We start from the raw sequence: 17,995 nt of genomic DNA, 5'->3' as shown, positions 1-17,995 counted from the left end.
CTCTGATTGCACTTGAGGTATGCTACAAGTGCTTTGCCCGCTCTATTGGCCGAGCACAGGTTTATTGCTCTGTACTTGTTGATCCAGGTTCCTGCCCTTTCACTAAGGATCCTGTTTAACTCATACTTTTTCTTTGTTAGGGTTGTGAGGGTGTTCCTGTCTTCTATGTTGCTTATGTGGCCTGCTTCTAATCTTTTGATTTTGCTTTCTAGATCGATTATCCTCTTGTTTCTTTCTCTGTTCTGTCTTCCTTTGATGTTGATTATGGTGCCTCTTACAGTTGCCTTCATTGCGTCCCATAGTGTCTCTCTGCCTATGTCTGCTGTGTCATTGTTTGTGAGGTACTCCTTAAGAGCTAGTTCTATTTCAGAACTACTGCTAGTGATTTTGAGGAGGTCGTCATCAAACCTCCATCTTCGTGTTGGGTGCTCGTTATGTTTGCCCGTTAGAGTTAGGCAGATGTGAGAGTGGTCTGAAATCGCTCTTGGGCCTATCTCCGTGTGCTCTATGAGGTGTGTATGAGTGTCTGAGATTAGTATATAGTCGATCCTGCTGTATGAGTTGTGTGGGTTTGAATAAAAGGTGTATTCCCTCTCATCTGGGTTTTGCAGCCTCCAAGGGTCTGCTAGCTAGAGTTTTGAGCAGAGGTTCCGTAGCGGGTTGCTCCTCGGTGTATTTAGGCCCTGTCTTTGTGGGTGTCTGTCTATGGCTGGGTCCAGTACCTGGTTCATGTCGCCAGCTGCTATTAGTAGTTCTCCTAAAGGTAATGCTTCTAGTTCCCTGCCTGTCTGCTCCCAGAATGTCTTGTCCTCTGTGTTGGGTCCATAGATGTTTACCACATGTATAGGCTCCTCCCCTCTGAGCATGCTAGTGACTAGTAACCTTCCCTCTTCGTCTCTCTTTGTTTTGACCGGTGTTAGTTTTGACTTTTTACTAAGTATCGTTATGACCCCGTTTTTTTTGTTCTTTGCTGGTGACCCTATAACGTGGCCTATCCATCTTGCCTTTAGGCGGTCTATGTCCTCTTCACCTAGCCTGGTCTCCTGCAGGACATAAATGTCACTTTTTAGTCTGGACAGATGTTCAAGGACTTTCCTTCTTTTAACTGGGTGGTAGAGGCCCTTCACGTTCATCGATACTACTCTTATGTCCGTTTTGAGATTGTGGCTCGTGTTGTGTGTCATTGGTCGTTACTGCTTTGCTGGCTTCCGGTTGGGCTCCTACTTATCTTAGTACTGTGCATTGTTTCCCTGTCTGCTCTCTCTAAGAAAAGATTAGGGGTGTAGAAAGATAGAAAAAGAAAAGAAAGTGTTATCAGCCCATGTGTGTGTGCCCCGCACCCCCCTCCCCCCGTCTCCCTTCCCTCCCCTCCCTCCCCCCTCCCCCCCTTACTTGCATAGTGGGTGTGCGACGACAAAAGTTCCTTTGTCCGCCGCTCCCTGAGGTAGATTGGTTGCTGATTCTGCAATTGTTCATTGTCCTGTTGTTTAGTTCTGTTCATTCTCGTTAGGTAGACTTCCTCTGTTGCTCGAGATGGTGTTCTTCAGAGTTCCTTCGTTCGAGCTATGGGGTAGCTATGAGGTAGGTGTCGGTGTAATGTTCATCGGCTTAGTCCCTGGGTGTTGAGGTAGCTCTTAGTACTTGTTACTGTCTGGGGGTATTAGTCCTTTTTCCCTTCCTCGCTCGGTGATGCACTCCTTTTCGGGGCGCTTTGGCTATGACCGCTTGCCTCCATTTCTTGGGGTGGCGGTCCTGCCAAGTAGCGTCTGAGTTCCCCGGGATCTTCGAACGTGACGGATCTCCAGTTGTCTGCCACTTTAAATCTGGCCGGACCTGTGAAGGAGTAGGTGAGGTTCCTCTTCCGCAGCGCTTCTCTCATGGCTAAGAAGCCCTTCCTGGCATCTACTGTGGCTTTCGAGTAGTCTTGTGTGAGCACGATCTTGTTGCTCGCCCAGGGGAGGTTTTGGTTTTTCCTTGCAAAGGCGAAGATCGCGTCTGTGTGTCCCGCTCTTAGTGGGGAGCAGATTATTGCTCTCGGGGGCTTACCCGTGGCTGGTTTGCCTGCTGGCACTCTGTATGCCTTGTTGACTTCAAACATCCGCTCGAAGTTCAGGCCTGTGAGCTTAGGGAGCATGTCTTCAAGCATTGCTGCGCAGGATTTCTCTTTATCCTCCAAGCCCTCTGGGACGCCTAAGATTCTGATGTTGCCCCTTCTTGCTCTATCGTCCTGCTCCGCCAGCTGCTTCTGTATTGTCTTGGCTATCTTTGCTTGTCCCTCCGTGGCCTTGATGGTCTTATTCGTTGCGTCTTCAACCACACTCATCCTGCTCTCTACCTTCTCCAGTCTTCACACACACAACCAGCGAGTAAAAATTTCTTTTTTTTTAAAAGCAAGGAACAGAGTTTCACACACACAACTGGGCTCTCAATTTGATCTGAGGTGCGCTTGCATGGGTCTCCCTTTTAAAGAGGGAAAGGATCGTTATTGCGCTATAATGCTAGAGCACCAACCAAAATGGCGCTCACCCGGTGTCTCAACAGGAAGTGAGGGAAAAAAGACACACCGGCTAGAGCATCTACAGAGATCGAGCACACTCAAGACAATGGCAGGTAAATTTTAAAAGCAGCATAAAAAATGATTCCCAGCAACAGTCCCCCCAAGGTAGTGCAAATAGCAAAATAAGATCAGGAAGTAAAAAAGAAAAAAATGTTTTTTAAGGCAATGAACAGAGTTTCACACACACAACCAGCAAGTAAAAATGTTGTTTTTTTTTAAAAGCAACGAACAGAGTTTCACACACACAACCGGGCTCTCAATTTGATCTGGTGCTCCTGCCTTTACCTGCTGCAGCAGCGATGAACTGTGGCCACCAGGTATCGCTGCACCTTCTGTCTCACTGTGTTCAGGGTTCCCTTCCAGCCGATACTCTTCTCGCTGTCGGTGGGTTCTGCTGCTCCTGTGCTGCCTTTTACCTAGGAAGTCCTCCAGTGTTGCCTTGACAGGATGGGCTTGCTGCTCGTGCTCTGCTCACTGTACAGGTGCCACTGATCCTCTGTGTGCACAAATGCTTTGAAACTTCCTCTTTTGTGCATGTCTCTGTCTGGGCATCATCTGTGTGCACCATGCAATCTTGGTTGTGTGTCCAGCTCTGCTGCACTTTATTCTTCAGCGCAAGTGCAGTACTGCAAAATGGCACTAGATGGCAGCGTTGCTTTATTCTATTCCTGTTCACTGTCTTCGGCAGTTTTCTCATGCAACAGGCCTCGTGCACTTTCATTTTCCGGCCGGCCCGGCCTCAGGCTCGTTTAGGCTTGCCCCTGGGCTCCTCGTTGTCGTGCATAACATTTGTCACCCCATGAGCAGGTACCTCCTCAGACAGCACCATGCAGTAGGACTCTCTCTACATTCCGGTGAGTCTTTGTATTGCATTACTTGGGCCGTGGCGTGCAGGAGGGCACAATGCACGTTCAGTGCTTTCAGTGTTGTTGGGGAGGGTCTCAGCAGCGTATTTCTGGGCGGCGCTGGCCGCATATAGTCACTTTGGGCACCCCTCTTTATTCACGCAGTCACTCAGCACACACAGTGCACGGGAGCTGGCATCAGTTTATGCTGAGTGCTCCAATCGGCCTTTGGGCTGCAAGCTGTCTCCTCCTTGGTCTCCCCGCCCGTAGCAGCCTCTCAGTTCACACGCTGCGCGGGGCGGGTGAGGGTCGGCGCTGCTGCCCGAACATGCTTGCTCCGTTCTGGGCAGGCTTTCACTTCATACCGGACGGCATAGCAGACCTCAGCGGGGCCTCGGGGCAAACACTCTTCTTCTTCTCCTGCGTTTCCTCACTTGTTGTGCGCAGCGGCAAGCCATTCACTTTGCAGGGCTTCCCACGCCTTGCAGCATGCCTTCTTCTATACGGGCTGCGCAGGGGGTGCTGGCGCCGCATCGATCACCCGCTGGCGGCATACTTTCTTCTTTCCTGCTCCCCCTCCCACCCGCGGCAGCTTCGTTCAGTTTGCACGCTGCACGGGGTGGGGTTCGGAGCTGCAGCCAGGGCACTTAGTAGGTATACTATACATGCTCGTGTTAGCCTTTTGCCGCCTTACAGCCGACACTGTCGTTCACGGGGTGCGCGCTGAACTGGAGCCACGGCTACTGTCTCTCCAGGGCAGGCGCGCAACACCCATTGGGCTCACCGGGCTTCAGCCCCCCCCCCCCCCCCCGCCTCCTCTGCCCGGGCTAAGATTACACGCACTGAAATGGTGCAAGATAGCATCCGATCGGAGAATGATTTTTTTAATGCTTTCTGAGAGGCCCAGCAGCCCGAGCCAGCCAGCCTCTGCTTCAGTGTTCAGTGAGTGACCTCCTGCCCCCACCTCTTGTTTTCCTTTACGGTGGCGCCGCGAGGTGAAATCCTTGCCTGAAGGCAGGGATTTCACCTAAGCACTTGATCGCTTGTGAGCATGGGGTGTGAAGTGCACAGCAGGGGGAAAGGGCTGGCCAGTTAAGGTTATGCTTTTACTTTGTAAAGGAATTTCTGCTGGCGTCATAGCCCATGGGGTGCTGTCTGTGCACTTGTATAGATGTGTATTTCATACAAGTGCGCAGACAGCAACCCCTGGGCTATGACACCAGCAGGAATTAATTTACAAAGGAAAAGCATCACCTGCACTGGCCATCCCTTTGCCCCTGCTGTCTGTGTACTTGGATGGAATTCACATTCAAGGCGCTGCTCACCAGATAAATGGTGAACAGGGCCATGGATCTTTCTATTTTCGCATCCAAGGGCACCAGGGAAGAAGCAGAGGAGGCCCAGGCAAGGAGAATCCAGGAGCCATTTGACCCCCACCTATCTACTCTGAGACCTTCGAGGGACTGGATGCCAGGACACAGTGCTGCTGATCAGCCAGCCTCCACAGTATAGTATCAGAGGAGCAGGCAGCAGTTTTTTATTTATGTAAGTCCCAGTAACTTTAATGCATTTTTCAGTACAGCATTACCTACTGCCTGCATGTCTAGGTTACTTTGAATGTTGTTCTTGACTTACATACATAGAAACGTCAAAGAGGACAGTCCCCTCCAAATATGCAAATGTAGTGTAAGTTTGTAGTGTTCATTTTTTTTTGGGTGGTGGTAGTGGGTAATTTTAGAGTTCAGGGTGGGTGTGGGTTTTAGGGTGCCAGTGAGTACTTTTATGGTTCAGGGTGGGTTACGGATTGGGGTGCCAGGGGGTAATTTTAGGGTTCTGAGCGGGTATGGGTTTTGGGGTTCCAGGGGGCAATTTTAGGGTTCAAGGTGAGTATGGGTTTTGGGGTGCCAGGGGACATTTTAGGGTTCAGCGTGGGTATGTGTTTTGGTGTGCCAGGGGTAATTTTAGGGTTCAGGGCAGGTGTGGGTTTTGGGATGTCAGGGGGCTATTTTAGGATTCAGGGTGGGTATGGGTTATGGGGTGCCAGGTAACATTTTAGGGTTCAGCGTGGGTATGTGTTTTGGTGTGCCAGGGGTAATTTTAGGGTTCAGGGCAGGTGTGGGTTTTGGGGTGTCAGGGGGCAATTTTAGGGTTTAGGGTGGGTATGGGTTATGGGGTTTCAGGGGGGAATTATGGTTCAGGGTTGGTATGGGTTATGGGATGCCGGGGGGAATTTATGGTTCAGCATGGGTATGGGTTTTGGGGTGCCAGGGGTAATTTTAAGGTTCAGGGTGGGTGTGGGTTTTGGGGTGCCATGGGATTAATTTTAGGGTTCAGCATGGGTATGTGTTTTATAGTGCCAGGGGTAATTTTAGGGTTTAGGGCAGGTATGGGTTTTGGAATGTCAGGGGGCTATTTTAGGTTTCAGGGTGGATATGGGTTATGGGGTGCCAGAGGGGAATGTATGGTTCAGCATGGGTATGGGTTTTGGGGTGCCTGGGGTAATTTTAAGGTTCAGAGTGGGTATGGGTTTTGGGGGGCAAGAGGGTAATTTATGGTTCAGCATGGGTATGGTTTCTGGGGTGCCAGGGGTAATTTTAGGGTTCAGGGTTGGTATGGGTTTTAGGGTGTGAGGGGGTTAATTTTAGGGTTCAGCGTGGGTATGTGTTTTGGTGTGCCAGGGGTAATTTTAGGGTTCAGGGTGGGTATGGGTTTTGGGGTGCCAGGGGTAATTTTAGGGTTCAGGGCGGGTATGGGTTTTGGGGCTCCAGGGGGTTGATTTTAGGGTTCAGGGTGGTAATGGATTTTGGGGTGCCAGGGGGTAATTTTAGGGTGTGGGGTGGGTATGGGTTTTGGGGTGCCGGGGGGGGATAATTTTAGGAATCAGGGTGGGTATGGGTTTTGGGGTGCCAGGGGTAATTTTAGGGTTCAGGGCGGGTATGGGTTTTGGGGCTCCAGGGGGTTGATTTTAGGGTTCAGGGTGGTAATGGATTTTGGGGTGCCAGGGGGTAATTTTAGGGTGTGGGGTGGGTAAGGGTTTTGGGGTGCCTGGGGGGGGGGGGTAATTTTAGGGATCAGGATGGGTATGGGTTTTGGGGTACCAGGTGTAATTTTAGGGTTCAGGGCGGGTATGGGTTTTAGGGTGTGAGGGGGTTAATTTTAGGGTTCAGCGTGGGTATGTGTTTTGGTGTGCTAGTGGTAATTTTAAGATTCAGGGTGAGTATGGGTTTGGGGGGCAAGGGTGTAATTTTAGGGATCACTGCGGGTATGGGTTTTGGGGTGCCAGGTGTGATTTTAGGGTTCAGGGCGGGTATGGGTTTTAGGGTGTGAGGGGGTTAATTTTAGGGTTCAGCGTGGGTATGTGTTTTGGTGTGCTAGTGGTAATTTTAAGATTCAGGGTGAGTATGGGTTTGGGGGGCAAGGGTGTAATTTTAGGGATCACTGCGGGTATGGGTTTTGGGGTGCCAGGGGTAATTTTAGGGTTCAGGTGGGTATGGGTTTTGGGGTGCCAGGGGTAATTTTAGGGTTCAGGGTGGGTATGGGTTTTGGGGTGTCAGGGGGTAATTTCAGAGTTCAGGGTGGTAATGGGTTTTAGGGTGCCAGGAGTAATTTTGGGGTTCAGTGTGGGTATGGGTTTTGGGTTAATTTTAGGGTTCAGGGTAGGTATAGGCTTTGGGGTGCCAGGGGGGCAATTTTAGGGTTGGTATGAGTTGAAGGGTTGTAGGGTTTTAAGGAAATGTGGGTGTGTGTGTGTGTGTGTGTGTGTGTATATATATATATATATATATATATATATATATATATATATATATATATACATACATGTTACAAAAAAAAATAACCCATTTACAGGGATATATAAACCTATATACAATAGCATATAAATGCATCAAATTAACAAAAATGTGTGCTTTAATTGTTGTCCAGTTTCACATGCAGAATTCACCACATTTTTTTCTCGGCTTGACCTGAGCATTAACCGATCCTGATTATCTGCCATTTTAGCTCCGCCCCATTGATTAACATTAGCCACGCCCCTTCACCTGCCATGTTAGCCCCCCCCGAAATTAAGACCTAGTTGCGCCCCTGCTCCAGGGCCTCTTTCACTGCACCCACTCCGGCTCACCTCACGCCTGGATGGTCATCTCTTGATGCGGGTAGGCTCCGCTTTGCTCCTGCACACCCCCAGGGCTCTTCACACGCCCGCAGACAGTCGGAGCGTGCAGCACTTCGTCGCAGGGGGGGATACGCAGACACTTGAGGAGCGGGGTTGCCTCCCGCTGGCCTCCTCTCATTTGCGTTATTACGGCGTTTGCCATCAGGAAAGGCAACAATATTCCACCTCCTTGCCTCTCATAAAGTGTACCCACGCCCATGCAACCATAATTCCATCTCTTTTTTGTTGCAGGCTTTATGTTTATTATCTGTATGAAGTGACTGAATGTGTTAGACTGCAGTGTTTCCCAAACTGTGGTCCGCGGACCCCCAGGGGTCCCTGACACTTTCCCAGGGGGTCCGCAGGCAGCAGATTTAAAAGCACTGCAAAGCATCTTGTTTAATTAGCAGTGTTCAAAGAACAATAAAAGTGTCAAGATAACAACAGTGATTAATGTCCCTGCTGGAGAGACATGAGAGTTTTGTCTGGTGGCAGCTTTGACTGAAGAAATGTAGCACAGAGGGTTAATATGCCTACTGCAAAGAACGTGTACCATGCATTTTCAAAAATAGTATTTTATATGCATAGGTCAGTGGGTTACTGCTTTTGTCAGAGAGATTCTTTTGTTACAGTGCAGTTCATAAGTGACAATCGTAATCTAGCACAGTGACCAATAAACTGTCATCAAACAGCTGCTTGCATACTGCAAGGTACAAGTTAGTGATTCAAGTTTTTTCTCAGTCTTTCATTATCCTGATGCTTCTAGAAAGGTTTATTTGGGTTGGAAAATATTTTTATTGTTAAAGCCAATGCTAACTACTGTGTTATGTTCTGAATCCTGAGTTTGTGCTTCTCCAAACCAGCACTCTTTAAAAATGCCTACTAGTATGAATGACATGTGAATTCTACACCTTGTAGTCCCCTTTGCCTTATGTAACATTTTCTATACACTGTTTGACACATATGACTCACTGTCTCTGTATGTGTGTGATGAAAGTGCTCTGACATCCTACAATGGTATGAGAGATGCTATAAGAAATTAACTACATGTGACAGAGGGGCTATGGAGCGATGAGAGGCATTGTTTGAGGGTGATGGTGGGGGAATCATTGAAGAACCCCCAGAAAGATTGTCGTATTCTTGTGCATAGTCAGGTCTTCATTTACTATTCTTTAAAAGCTAATACAAGTCAATATATAATGATAAATGTGTTGTAGAATGCACCATTGTTTCCTAAATTTCTTAAGGAGGGAGCCTCCCAAAGCCCCCTTTGTAGGTGTCAGGCTCAATCACTGCACTTGGTGTGCACCGTACGGGCACTGGTCTGAAATCATTTGCCAGGGCTGCTTTGGGTGTCCAGTCTGGCCCTGGCAGGAGCCTTGTACTACGAAATAAAGCCAACCATTGAAAAGTCACGGAGATGCAGCACCAACCTTCCCATTAACTTTTTTCGTTTTCTGGCAAATTCTTTCAATAAAAAATACAACCGTAGGGGCGGAGAGTTCACTAGCCTCCTTGGCTTAACAGCACACTTCGCCACTTGAGAAACACAGGGCTGCACCATATTTACAAGAATATGGTGCAGCCCTGCGTTTTCCCTGCGCTGGCGCTATACTTAACATGGGAAGATTGTTTATGTACAGGAAGGTCCCCCTTCCTGCACATAAACAATCTTGAAATGTAATTTTGTCACTTCTATGTGTGCTGCTTAATGCATCACACATGGAAGTTACATAATGTAATTTTTTTAAAGGTTGTTGATGTGCAGGAAGGGTCACCTTCCTGAACATAAACAATCCAAGGTATTTTGCAAAAACAAAGAGAATTGAAGCATTTCTCCTTGTTTCATCAAGTTCAGTTTTCCTGGTCTTAATTTTGGCGCTGCTTCCCATTTACGCTGCTCTTGTAAATAGGAGATAACGTCAAAATCAATGGGTGCTGCAGGGGAAAAGCACACCGCAACACCCACTGCCCACATCTTGCACGCTAAGCATTCGATGAAAGGGGGTCTTATTTACAAGGCACCGTTAAGACACGTTAAGTGGCTTAACGATGCCTTGTAAATAAGGCAAAGCCCCTATCTCCACGGGAACATATCAAAAGGTGATGTTCCCATGGTGATAGGGGCTTGTAAATATGCCTCTAAATCATTAGTAATTCGAGTATTTGTTTTGTGTTCACACTTGTGTTAATTTCTTCCGAATTACTGTTTTAATGTTTGAAATTTAAATCCTGCAAATTGCTTGGGGGTCCCCGGCTTCCAGTGGTGACTCAATGGGGGTTCTCAGGAGTCAAAAGTTTGGGAACCACTGTGTTAGAGTATGAATGAATTTTTAGACTAAGAGTGCCTGTTGAGCCCCCTTTTTTATCTCCCGGAGTGAGTGGAACACTGTATACCTTGCTTATGTTTTCCTTATGTTTATCATTTATGAATTGATCTTTAAAAATGATGAACAGCACTGATGATTCTATGAATTTTTACATGTATAATCTCTGAACACCTCGTCAATATGACTAAATGCACTAAATCAACAAAATAAAAAATATATATTTTCTATGATCCTCTTTGTAGTCCATTCGTCCCTTTGGTCTTAGGTACTCTCCGGACTTTCCTCCCCCTTATCAAAAGCAGATCCCACCTGGGACCACCCCTCATCATTCCTGGCAGGGTGACTTTTTCTATTAGCTCCTCTCATGTGGGGTCACTTCTCTTCCACCACGGCCTCACGCACACTCACCGGGCTCGCCGCCTGCCTGGCGGGTCGTCGCGGCCGATGCGGGTGGGCTCCGATCGGCTCGCATTTCTCCCCAAGCACTTCTCACTCCCCCGCGGGCTATCGGGTACCTCTGCACAGGGTGGACTTGCTTGCAGGCGCACGAGGTGCGGGGTGGGCTCCTGATCACCTCGCCTTTACCCTGGGGCCTCGCACAGACCCCGCGGGCTATGGTGCTCGTTCCGCACCGGCTTCAGGGGGTGCCCTTGACATGGGCAGCTCTCTCCCCCTTTTCTCGATCTGCTGGTCTGCTGCATGCAGGGGCACAGCCCCCTCGTCGCCAATGTGGTATTTGGGACCTAGGCCCTCATACTAATTAAATGAGGTGACGCAGACACACGCATTGTAGTTAGTTAACTGGCCCTGAGCACGTGCGCTCAGCTCTTTTTATTTAGCAGGGTCATCTGACTGATGACGCCTGTGGTGGGTGGGTGTTCAGTGTGTGTTCCAAAATACTGCAACACTAGAACTTATCCCTCTGATACTACAGTGACGACCCACAGCATATGGGTTGCTGTTTAAAATGTGTGCCGAGAATGGAAACAAACATTTAAGTATTTTGTAGTTCATAAGGTGAAATCGAATTGGTTAAGAAGGGAAACAGCCTTAATAACAAAGTTTTAAAAACGACTGACCTGAACAGCGAATCCTAAACAACAACAACATCCTTAACTACGACTTACTTGAATAACGACTTTTTTAAACCACGAAAAAGAGACCTCGTGACTGGCCAGTAGATGGCACTATTGTAATTACAAGCACAGCTTGCCAATTATACTTAGCACGGCTGGGGGCTGCATCAAAACCCACGCGTTCCCTTTAATTACATTTTCACATTTGATTTGTTACAAAGCATTGAATGAGTCTAATCTGAAAATTAAATTAGGAAAACCATTGCGAGCCTTACCGCAGCACAGGCGCTGCCATCCCTCTGACCTGGGACACCGCGTTTGGATTCTCTGCAGCCCGCCCGCCCCCAGCCGCCCGACCCCTTTAGCCAACTTGGAGGTCCGGCCGCTGTGTGGAGTGTGGGCGTGGTACAAGGACTACAATTCCCAGCAGCGCTAGCGGCGCATACCGCTACCTTAGCGCCAGGAGGCGCATAAAATCAGCGTCATCCCGACCGAGGGGGTGAAAATTAAATTAGGAAAACCATTGCGAGCCTTACCGCAGCACAGGCGCTGCCATCCCTCTGACCTGGGACACCGCGTTTGGATTCTCTGCAGCCCGCCCGCCCCCAGCCGCCCGAACCCTTTAGCCAACTTGGAGGTCCGGCCGCTGTGTGGAGTGTGGGCGTGGTACAAGGACTACAATTCCCAGCAGCGCTAGGGGCGCATACCGCTACCTTTGCGCGCCAGGAGGCGCATAAAATCAGCGTCATCCCGACCGAGGGGGTGAAAATTAAATTAGGAAAACCATTGCGAGCCTTACCGCAGCACAGGCGCTGCCATCCCTCTGACCTGGGACACCGCGTTTGGATTCTCTGCAGCCCGCCCGCCCCCAGCCGCCCGACCCCTTTAGCCAACTTGGAGGTCCGGCCGCTGTGTGGAGTGTGGGCGTGGTACAAGGACTACAATTCCCAGCAGCGCTAGCGGCGCATACCGCTACCTTTGCGCGCCAGGAGGCGCATAAAATCAGCGTCATCCCGACCGAGGGGGTGAAAATTAAATTAGGAAAACCATTGCGAGCCTTACCGCAGCACAGGCGCTGCCATCCCTCTGACCTGGGACACCGCGTTTGGATTCTCTGCAGCCCGCCCGCCCCCAGCCGCCCGACCCCTTTAGCCAACTTGGAGGTCCGGCCGCTGTGTGGAGTGTGGGCGTGGTACAAGGACTACAATTCCCAGCAGCGCTAGCGGCGCATACCGCTACCTTTGCGCGCCAGGAGGTGCATAAAATCAGCGTCATCCCCGCCTCGCGGGACGCCGGGCGAAGCCCGGGCCAAGGGCGGGCCCGTTTAACCCCGTTCAAGCCCGGGTAAGACTGGACTGGGCCACCCCTCTGACATTTAGTTTTTTGTGTTCCTATCATAATTAATATCTGGGTTTTGCTGTTTTGTGCCCTGTTATTGAGTCTCCTTATACTGTTACTATGTCGCCCAGAATTACTAGAAACAGCAAACCTACTCACACTGCCCAGGTCATAGGACCAATAGATCATTTTATCGCCAAGGCGAATGATGCTATTAATCAAGGAGTCCTCCTACTAGAAAGGAGGGTCTCGCAGGACCTAGCTGCAGCCAGACGTTCTTCTTTGGGACTATTGGCTTCCGCTGTAACACTGCAACGTATCCCAATCCCTGACACACAACATGAGACACCAATGGTTCCGGGGACTGTAGATCTGTCGGTCTCTATCGATCTCTCTACAACCCAAATATCCCAACCTTCTGTATCCCACCTCCCCCCCTCAATCGAGAGAACCCCGACTCTCTTTATAAACCCCCCAGATGAGGATCTTTCCTCTCCTACCACGAGGGGTCAGAGAGAAGGTGCAATCCCGAAAAAGAGGAAGGGCAAAAAAGGAAACAAGAAATCTTCACAAGATAATATTGACACTCGACAGGACTACCCGTCACAACTTGATGAAAACTCTCCTTCTTTAGCCCAACCTCTAACTCAATCAGCTAAGTCCCAACAGCCAATTACTACCACAACGTCAGATATAATAAACCTTTCATCTGACACGCATAATCTTATTTTGAGTGGCAACACACGCAATAGGCGGGATCCAAATATACATGATACTCATATACTGGCCTCTATAGAGGCTTTAATAAAACAACATCTTCAACCCTTAGAGGTATCATTATTAAAAATCGAAAAATCTTTAGCTATACTAACATCTGACTTAAAAGCTAAGAAAAGCTCGACCCCTACGCCCTCACTTTCCGTTGCCCAAATACATAATCCAAAACATAAAAACCCAGGGGGAACCAATCCTCCACAAACACCTAAAGCCCCCAGAGTGGTGACTACCACAGTGGCGGTCCAACAAAAACCAGTTAATACAACTTCCATAGCTGTGCAGCATACAGCAGCTAATACTGCTCCAAAAAAGTCTGCTGCTCCTTCCCTTCCTGTCCCATCTGTATCAGCGGGCCATTCTACCAATCTACCAGCCACTCCCACTACAGCAAAGACACCAGCTCCAAAAAAGACTTCAGCTCCTAAAAAGACACCAGCCCCAAAAAACTCAGCCTATAACACGAGGCGCAATGGAGCGCGCCCTGCTTACCTCCCCCCAGAAGCCACACCATACGTTATTATTATGACTGGGGTCCCAGAGCTGCACATTAACTCTGATGAGCCTGGATGGTCTCTAAAAAACAAGGTACTCCACTGGCTGTCAATGAACCGGCCACTCCCGCCCTACGCTAACAACAGAGTTGTTTCAGTTCGCAGAGTTCCCTGGGTAGGGAAGGAGCCAAAATTGATTCCAGGGGATTGTATAATAATAAATTTTGAAGATCCCCAAACTGTGGAACTTATTTCCTCTTGGGGGCCTCAAACTTCTCCTGAAGGAATCTCCACAAAAAGATTAGCCTTTTTCTACCCCCCAGCTAAGTCCCTTCCACCAGGCCCTGACTGGAACTGGACCCAGGTAGGCAACTGGAACAGTAAAACGAATTGGTCAACTTGGTCAGGACAAGGAGGCAGAGAAACCATGCTATTCCCAGATTGGAGGGGTGTTTCCACCTACAACAGGTTTGACTGCCTGGAGATGGTGAATTGACCATCATCAGTCCTGGGATTGGATAATGAGATCTCACCCCTACCTGGCTTACCATTTTCAATACCACCAAGCTTCTCTCAACCCTCAAGTCCACTGGCCAAAGTGTCATCTCCAACAATTACAGTAGTTACAATCCATACAGAGGTCGAAGATTCCTTCCAACGAGATCCCTCCCTGTCTTGTCCTACTGTTACTAATTCCCATCAAGATGTAACTCTGCCTCCCCCCCTTTAATACTGATCACTGTGCATCCACAAAAACTCCAGCACAAAAAGGAAGATCTGCACCTACTAATGAAACTTCTTTGTTCCATTTAGTATCAATACTGTTTTGGAACGTGGCAGGTCTTCGTACCAAGATTCTATTGACACCTTGGCTGGACTTTGTTACCACACATCAGATAATCTGTTTGCAAGAGACCTGGACAATTGACCCATTGCACATACAAGGCTATTTAACTTTTCATTCACCGGCCTGTCCAGCAATACATGGCAGATCAATGGGGGGTCTCGTCATATACATCTCAAACAATCTCGCAATAAGAAAAATTTTCACATTATGTACTACTTCGAATTACCAAATTCTTTTGGTTACTTTTAAAAACGGTACGTCATACAGTATTATTAATTTTTATAACAATTTATCCCAGGTCGAATGCATGAAAACTGTGTCAGCAATCACCATGTCTATTAGCGAACAACGTGCCAAACATTCTTCTACATCGTGTAATGTAATATGGGGTGGTGATTTCAATGTACAAGTGTGTCTGTCCTAACTATAAGAAAACTGATTGTGGCCTTATAGACGAAAATGATTGCCCATTGACACACTTTACCCACTCCCCGGTAGGAGACTCTCTCAATGATAGTCTAATGTCTCTAGAAATGTTGTACGCCAATGAACTTGTAGACCCTCCCGTGGACTTTAAACCTACTTTTCACGGACGGGGATGTTCTAGCACCATAGATTTTATTTTATGTTCTTACTCTTTAAAGGGTTCACTTTATCAGTTTACTACAGGATTAGAAGTATCAGGAGACCACTTCCCTAATAGCATTGTACTAAAGCTATCTATGAATGTTCCTCATTTTTCAAGGAAGAGCTTACTGACCCAAAAAGCACTAACTATGGACAGAACCAACGGTTATTCCGTGAAATGGTCACGGGTAGATCCACTAGTAACATCAAGTAAGATCATAACCAAGGCACTCCCTTGGATAAACATCTGCCTTAAAGAGGATTCTACCCCCGAGCAAATTATTTCTAGTTTTGGGGAAATCCTTAAAACCATCCAGAATGAGTTAGTTCGTACACATAAATCAGGGACCAACCAAGACCCAAGATGGTTCGACACGGCATGTCGGAAAGCACTAACTGCCCTAAAGAAAGAACTCCATAACCCAACTAGAGACAAGGACAAAGTAGCCAAATTAAGATCTGAATACAAGCAGGCCCAAATCAGATGTAAAAAAGAGCATAAGAAAAAACTGTGGGCCCAACTACACGAGAGCTGCCATACAAAGGACAGCTCTCAGTTCTGGCAGGTAGTTAAATCCCCATTTTTGCTTGAGGCCAACACGCACCAACATCTAGACGTAGCAGTGACCGCGGACGAGTGGGTGAGCCACTTTTCCAAAATCTTTAGTGATCTCCCCCTGGTTAGCGCGGCGCATCATAACCATGCAACTGTGTGCCCGAGAAAAGGGGTGTATCCAATTGATTTATTTTTCACCTTGGGGGAGGTTATAAGTGCATTATCCTCCTCAAAAACTGGAAAGGCTCCCGGCCCGGACGGTGTCCCGCTCAATATATTTGTCTCTAACATCGATTTATGGTCTCCAATCATTACCCAGTTAATGGGGGCAGTGTTAAGCACTGGCCTTTTGGACTCTTGGTCCTCCTCCATACTTCTCCCAATTTTTAAAAAAGGGGATAGAAATAACCCTGCCTGCTACAGGCCCATCTCCCTCCTGGATTCACTGGGTAAAGTCGCGGGCCGCCTAATTCTCGATCGTTTACAGGATTGGGCGGCAGAAAAGAACATCCTTACCGACCTCCAGTATGGATTCCGGGAGGGACTGGGTACTGTTGAACAGGCGTTAAATCTGACACTCCTAATAGGAAAGTATGTGGGAGTTAAACGGGGTAATTTATTCATGGTCTACGTCGACCTTAGCGCGGCGTTTGACTGTGTAATCCATGCTAAGCTGTGGTCTATTTTGGAGGAGTTGGGAGTCGATCCGCCGCTCATCAAATTTCTGCGCGAGCTTTATTCTGAAGCTTCCGCTTGCGTAAGATTTGGAACGGGTGGCGAATTAACATCCTCTTTCCCAATAACTCGCGGAGTTAGACAGGGCTGTGTCCTGGCTCCCTTCCTGTTTAATTTATACACCAATGGTCTGGAAGCAGCCATGCTTGAAGGGAGTCAGGATTTACCTACTATTAATCATCGCCCTATTCCAGCATTGCTCTATGCTGATGATTCTGTAATCTTCGCTAGATCCTTAGTACAGCTTCAGAAACAGTTGGATAAGTACTGTAGCTACATGCTCTCACTTGGATTAAAGGTGATTAAGACCAAGACCTTTGTCATGCAAACAGGCCCCAAGGTGAGAAGCTCTAAGCATCTCTGCATCGAGCAATCCAAATTAGAACGTGTCCGGGAATACCCTTATCTGGGTCTTCTAATAGACGAACAGCTAACATGGAAAAGGGCTCTGGTAAATAGAAAATTGCTCTACCAACGTGCCACCTCTGCCCTTGTTTCATTTTCTAGAAAAATGGGTAAACCAACCCCCTCCGTATTACTTAAAATTCACAAAGCAAAATGTCAGAGCATTGCTACATACGGAGCCGGTGTATGGGGCTACGTAAACACGACTGAACTTCAAAAAATCCAAAATGGCCTTGTTAAATATCTGTTGGCCCTCCCACAGAGCGCACCCACATACGGATGCCATATCGAGCTTGGGATTGACTATCTAGCTGATTACATCAAATGCCAACCAATGCTCCTATGGCACCGTATCTGGTCTAAGCCTGAGTGCCATCTCACTCGTGCCTTGATCCTAGATTGCTTAGGGTTGACATCCTGGAAAAATATTCCATGGCTGGCATATGTCGTCAACTTTTTGAAAGAACTGGATCTTAACCAATATGTCATAGAGCCATCACTAATTAGTGAGCTAAGCAGAAAAACCCTCAAGTGTCATTGTCTTAATCATCTTAGGGAACTTCGTTTGTGCGGCGAAGTACCCAAGCAAACTAATGCACACATCTTGATGGTTCAAGTGTCACTAGGTATACAGCCTTATCTCACATATCATTTATCCAATCACGAAAAATACCTACTAACCAGGTTCCGTTTTAATTTGTTTTTTCGATTGGTGACTTTTCCAAACCCATTAAATTGGTCTCATGACTTGGAGAAATGCCCATGTGATAAGGTCTCGTCCCAAACAACCATGCATGTAGTCTTTTTTTGTCACTTCTATGCCATAACACGCAAACGCTGGGTCCTCCCAGTGCTGCGTCAGTTGGGACTGAGGACCTGTCGACCGGCGTTTCTAGCATTGCAACACCTTGAATCACAATATGTGGCAAAAAATTTAGTCATGTTTTTGAAATCATGTATAACAATTCGTAAAACAATAAGAAGTGAAGACCTAAATCCCTGAAAATTTGTATTAACTATATAGATGATGTAAAGCGTATTTTACCTTTGTTATGCTTTTTTAACCGCATTGTAATATTGTAATAATAATAATGTGTTTTCTCTTTTTTAAGAGGTTATGTTTTAAAAATTATGATGTACTTTTTATGATTAACAAAACGTTTAATCGAATAAAAGACTTTGAATTGAATTGAATTGAGTCTAATCTGCCTTAATACTCTTTAAAACAAACATCATGCCTTGCCTCATTTGAAGTGCT

General features: G+C 47.5%; 1 protein-coding gene across 1 annotated transcript in view; it reads right to left on the bottom strand.

Moving 5' to 3' along the window:
* ERICH6 (glutamate rich 6) overlaps positions 1-17,995 on the bottom strand; it is a 305,679-nt gene that overhangs the window by 111,863 nt on the left and 175,821 nt on the right. The window lies entirely within an intron of this gene.

This window comes from Lissotriton vulgaris, chromosome 11 (genome assembly GCF_964263255.1).
Source record: "Lissotriton vulgaris chromosome 11, aLisVul1.2, whole genome shotgun sequence".
Taxonomy (NCBI): domain Eukaryota; kingdom Metazoa; phylum Chordata; class Amphibia; order Caudata; family Salamandridae; genus Lissotriton; species Lissotriton vulgaris.
The sequence above is the reverse complement of the archived record's forward strand: the minus strand, read 5'-3'. Positions and strand labels throughout refer to the sequence as shown.